The sequence below is a fragment of the Lactuca sativa genome, chromosome 1 (assembly GCF_002870075.4).
Source record: "Lactuca sativa cultivar Salinas chromosome 1, Lsat_Salinas_v11, whole genome shotgun sequence".
Taxonomy (NCBI): Eukaryota; Viridiplantae; Streptophyta; class Magnoliopsida; order Asterales; family Asteraceae; genus Lactuca; species Lactuca sativa.
This window is the reverse complement of record NC_056623.2, coordinates 141,752,989-141,758,593: the sequence shown is the minus strand read 5'-3', so window position 1 is coordinate 141,758,593 and position 5,605 is coordinate 141,752,989. Positions and strand designations below refer to the sequence as shown.

The following is a 5,605-nucleotide window of genomic DNA, read 5'->3' as shown; positions in this document are numbered from 1 at the left end:
AGTAGCAAGCTTCGTCGACATCCCTGGTGTATTGCCCTAAACCAGGTATAACTTGAAACCCTTGAACAATTTACATTTTGTCGTAATTGGTCCTTTAAGTATGCTGGGCGTACTTATGTGTACGCTTAGCGTACTATGTATGGGTGATCGCGGAGGAGTTGGACGTACGCCGGGCGTACGTGCCGAGGGTGCAAACCCTCTTTGCGGACTAGTGACCTATTTAAACGCCCTTAACTCACTTTAGCCTCACCCTCATCAGTTGCTTTCATCATCAAAAGTTCCTGGAAGCCCTAATATCCTTTGTGAGTGCATTTTGAGCCTTGCGAGTGAAATTGTGGTCCTTTCTATTGTTCATCCAAGAAGAAGAAGTTGTCAAGGAAGCTTGGAGTGTCTTTTGGCTTCAAGAATCTACACATAGACGACCTTGAGGAGTTCCTGGAGGTAAAAATCTTGGATCTTTCCACTTAAATATCTAGATTTAGCTAGGGTTTTCTAGTTTTATCCCTTTGGTGGATTTTGGACCTCCATTTGTGAGTTATGCAACTCCAAAAGATGGTAATGACAGATCTGAGGTCCCTAGGTCCTTTAGTATCATAAAAATGGAGTCTTGGTGGGAGCTTTGACTTCATGATGGGTTAAGAACCTTGAAAAGGTCTTAATGGGGGTGTTGGGTGCATATGAGGCATGCAAAGGCATAAAGCTTACCGTTTGTGGATTTGTTTCACGTACATCTGAGCCCAAGGGCAAGGGCAAGGCGTGATGGCGCGGCATGCACTCTATCTCTCTTTCACTAATATGTTTTGGGGACACTCTGATGATTTAAATAAAGTTGTAATGAATGTTGAGTTGAAAACAATTATGTTGGGATTTCACGATTTATGCAAATCTGTTTTATTAATTAAAAATGAAAATTTTCTTTGTAAAATTTGGGTCGTTACACATGGAAGGAGGTGGCGACGAAGACTGGAGGGCAATCCACGAGCAACCGGCGACAACAACGCTTGTAGCTTCGCTTTCCCGGCGTTAGAATGGACACATGGTGTTTGCTCCGATGGTTTAGGGTTCTCAACCGAGGTGGTGGCGGCCGGAAATTAAGGGTAGAGAGGGAGGTTACGGCTGGAGTTGCATTAAGGTTATGGTTTAGAGACAATAGAACAGTTATATACCCGCTTCATTCAAACTATGATCCATATTGACAAAACCGATCCTTCCTTCTCCTTTTCCTTTCATATTAAGTCCCAAAATTTCCATTTAGCACCTGACTCCATAAAATCCTTTCAATATAAGTCCAAATGATACCAAACACACCCCAACGTCTGAAATCCTTTTCAAAGAAGATTCCGAAATTACACTTTAACCACCGGAGATACAAATCTTGTCATTTGGCTTCCTGAAACCAACACCCCACTAATTATTAATTGATTTTGGACCATAATAATATAAAAATAATAATAAAATTACTTCTCGGGGTTCCGAGTTTATTATTTAATTATTCTATTTTAAACGAGATGTTACACCACCACGACCACCACCAGGACGGTCCGAGTGCAAAAAAATAATTAGGGTCTAAATACATAATTTTGACCAAACCATAGGAACTATTTTAATAAATTATTATTATTATTATTATTATTATTATTATTATGTTGTTGTTGTTGTTAAATTAAATTAACTTAATATTTTGATTTCCTACAAATTTCCTACGGTTTACGTTGCCTACTGATTTACTAGAGACCTAAATATTTAATGGGCTTTCCCTCTTATTGTGGTCCAAAATTTCTAATTTCCCCCAGAAAATCCCCTTTTTCCTGGTCCCGTTTTTCAAATTCTGAGACTAGGTTACGATGATGTATGCTACGGAGCACCAAAATCAACCATAGATAATGTCATCCCCATCGTTGTTGCTACTCCCGGCCTCCGGAATCAAGAACCGCCAACACCTTCACCTTGCTCCCATTTCCATTGAAGGTTCTGCTACTTATGTCTATCGACAAGGGCTTAGGTTGTCTGAGGAAGAAGACGCTGACAGGCAGAATTGTTAGGACGAGACTTGAAGGGACTACAACACATTCGACATCTTGTTCATTTACAACTTCCAATAAGGTTGATTCAGGTATTTTTCTTTAAACCATCTTTATTGACGATTTTGTAATGGGTATTGAATTGGTCTATCTTTACAGAAAGTTATGTAATTAGTAACTGCAAACCTTGTATTTTGGAAGGTTGGATTGTTGGGTATGGCCGTATGGGTAGATGACTACAAATGCATCTCTATCGGATTTCTAAGGTAACTATTACATCCAACCCTGAGGAATTGAGATATGTATTACAATTTAATGAATGATGCTTAGACTTTAGATGATATATACATTTTGGATATATGAACCATTATAAACTGATATTCATCCATGATTTCAACTTGAATAAGTACCATCACCCTTTTGCTGCCAGTTTTACTGGTATGGATTAATTATTGATCTTCCTTTAATTTGTTCTTTTTCATCCTTGAAAAGGTTTAGGTTCTGAGTACATTGCGATTTTTACAGGCTCTTGTGAAAGAACTGGGGTTGTTAATTTGTGACAAATACCCTTCCTGGTTTTGGAGAGAGTGATCAGACACTAAAGCAACTGTGAAGTGTTTGACATGGTATCCAAGAGCTTGTTGATCATTTGAACATGGGACCAAAGTTCTATGTAGCTGCATACTCTATGGGTGGTAAAGCCATCCGGTCTTGTCTTAAGTACATCCTTTACAGTTTTCATTAAAATTTTGTAACTTTTAAAGGATCATAATCACATTATTTTTGTAAAACTATGATATATATATTATACATACTTATAAAGCTAGCATTTTTTCTTGAATCTCATGCATTTGAAACTCCATTTTTTAATTTCCTTTCACCACATTCATTTGAAACTTCCATGACTTTCCAATTTCTTTACAATAATATTATAAATAAGTTAAATAATGTTCTATAAACAAGAAAGGGTGTTTTATTACAATGTCTTCATCCCACATCGATAGTGAGACTAAACAAGAGAATGTTTCCTTTTCTATAAATAGGAAAGGTTGTGAAATGTTTCAAAGAGACCAAACCATGAGAACTCCTCATGCCTATCTTTGTAGGATTTTGAAGGTATTATTTGGTGTGATTGTCTATATTGGCAAGTGTCCATTTAACTTTTAGAATTCCAAAAATGGTTTTGAACCGATTTTTTTCAGGTTTAAACTGTGTTTCAGTTAGAAAAAAATTATGTAGTTGGATATATTAAGTTGAACAAAAGCTGGATCAATTTGGACCGATAAAAGAATCAATTTCCTTTCACAACAAACATTTGAAACTCTCATGATTTTTCAAATTATTTCTAATAATATTATAAATAAGTTACATAATTTTATATAAATATAATAAAGCATCTACCTAAACCTAAAATTATAACTGTTTGAAAAATCACTTTGATTCAAAAGCACGAAATATATACAAACCGGGTTTCACTAGAAAAAAAAAATATGTAGCTTGGTATATTTAGTTGAATCGGTCCGAGTTTGATTTATTTGGACCATAAAAAAAGCATTTTCCTTTCACTACTTACATTTGAAACTCACATGCTTTTTCAAATTGTTTCCAATGATATTTTAAAAAAATTACATAATGTTATATAAATATAAAAAAGCATCTACCTAAACATAAAATTATAATTGTTTGAAAAATCGATTTGATCAAAAGCACGAAATATATACGCTAATTATATTTTATAAATAAATTATTTTTATAATGAACTTTTGAATTTTGAAAATACATATAAACAAACTTTCTATATCAAGTACTTAACTGAATTTATGATTTTAGAATTGAACAAAAAATTATTCAATAAAAACTTACTTTTTTAGATAACAACTTACGAGATTATAGAAAAATGGAACTATTGAACAATAAAGAAAGGGTAAACAAGAGAAATGTGTTTTACTAAATAAGTTGAATAATGTTTTATTAACAAGAAAGTGTGTTTTATTACAATGTCTTCATCCCACATCGATGGTGACAGTAAACAAGAGAATGTTTCCTCTTCTATAAATAGGAAAGGTCGTGAAATGTTTCGAATGAACCAAACTATGAGAACTTCCTTATGCCTACGATTTTAGGATGTTGAGGGTATTCTTTGATGAGATTGTTTTTATTGGCAACTGTCCATTTAACTTTTAGAATCCCGAAAATGGTTTTGAACAAGATTTTTTTAGTTTCAAACAGAGCTTCAATTGAAAAACCGTTATATAGTTTGGTATATTCCGTAGGTAAATTTCTAACAGAATATTCTGTAGGAAAGCTGTAGAAAAAAATTACCCACGAGGGTTTTTCCTACAACCCGTTTTTTGTAGGAATTCTATAGTTAACGGATTACACCTATGAATTTCCTACAAATATTGTTGTAGGTAATTACGCAGTAGTGTTAGCTCCCTTTCTTGACGTTGTGGGCTGGGCTAGAGGGTCCAATTACCTGTATGCTGCTGAGAAGATTACAGTAGCAATCTTCTATTTCTGGACTCTTGCTGCTAGTGCAATAATGGGGTTTTACCAAGCTCCATTTCTAGTTGAAAGTGAATTATTCCCCTTAAGGTTTGTTTTCCCACGAAAGTTTCTTTTTCCGATATGATAATATTAGGAAATTAAATGTGAACCAAAATAATGATAATTTAATTTGTGTTTCAAATTTAATATTTTATTTTATACTTTTATGCGTTTGGATCCTTTCATATAACTGTTAATACTTAATATCAAATATTTTAATAGTTATTAAAATATGTGAATAATCAAGATAAATTTAAAATCTTCAATTATAATATTCATATATACAATTTTGTTGAATACCCATTTTGAAGAGAATACAGTTACCAAATTTTGATTGATCGAAATTTCATTAACTAGTAATTAAACTTATTAATAATAACCTAAAAACAAATAATAAAAATAAACAAAAATTTAATGTTGCTTATTAGTTTCACTCATTTTATAAGTATATATGACACGTGACTTATTTCACAAATTATTTTCATAGATAAAAAAAACATCGATAACAATATAAATAAGAACTAAAAATTAGTTATTATACATTCACTACTAGTTGTGAAACTCGTCTATTATATGAGTTTATTAGAAAAAATGAAACTTATAACTTTAGGAAGTTTGAATTTACAAAGAATAAAAGAAAAATATTGAATTATTAAAATGTAATGTTCAATTTATTATTTTTAACTTTTTTTGTTTCTTTTTTTTTTTTTAATTTAAACAAATAATATGTATATATAAATAAACAAACAAAATAATTGGATTAAATTTAGAAACTTAGAAGTTAAAAAAATAAACTTGCATTAATTAAATTGATAAATTGATATGTATTTACAATTGTATTTATTACAATTATCACATTTACATTTAAATATTATATGGAATTTAAGTAAATGGAAGAAACAACAAAATTGATATATATATATATATATATATATATATATATATATATATATATATATATATATATATGAAATGGAATATGAATATGACATTCAACAATAATGATTTTCATTTATTAGAATTGATTAATCAAAGTT

The 5,605-nt window shown here is 31.6% G+C and overlaps 1 long non-coding RNA gene across 1 annotated transcript; it reads left to right on the top strand.

The window, feature by feature from the left end:
* The first annotated feature begins 1,795 nt into the window (after window positions 1-1,795).
* On the top strand, window positions 1,796-2,843 carry LOC111906626 (uncharacterized). Its single transcript, XR_002855283.2, has 3 exons — window positions 1,796-2,113; window positions 2,223-2,287; window positions 2,547-2,843. It is a non-coding gene; the product is annotated as an uncharacterized LOC111906626 (long non-coding RNA).
* The last annotated feature ends 2,762 nt before the right edge of the window (window positions 2,844-5,605 follow it).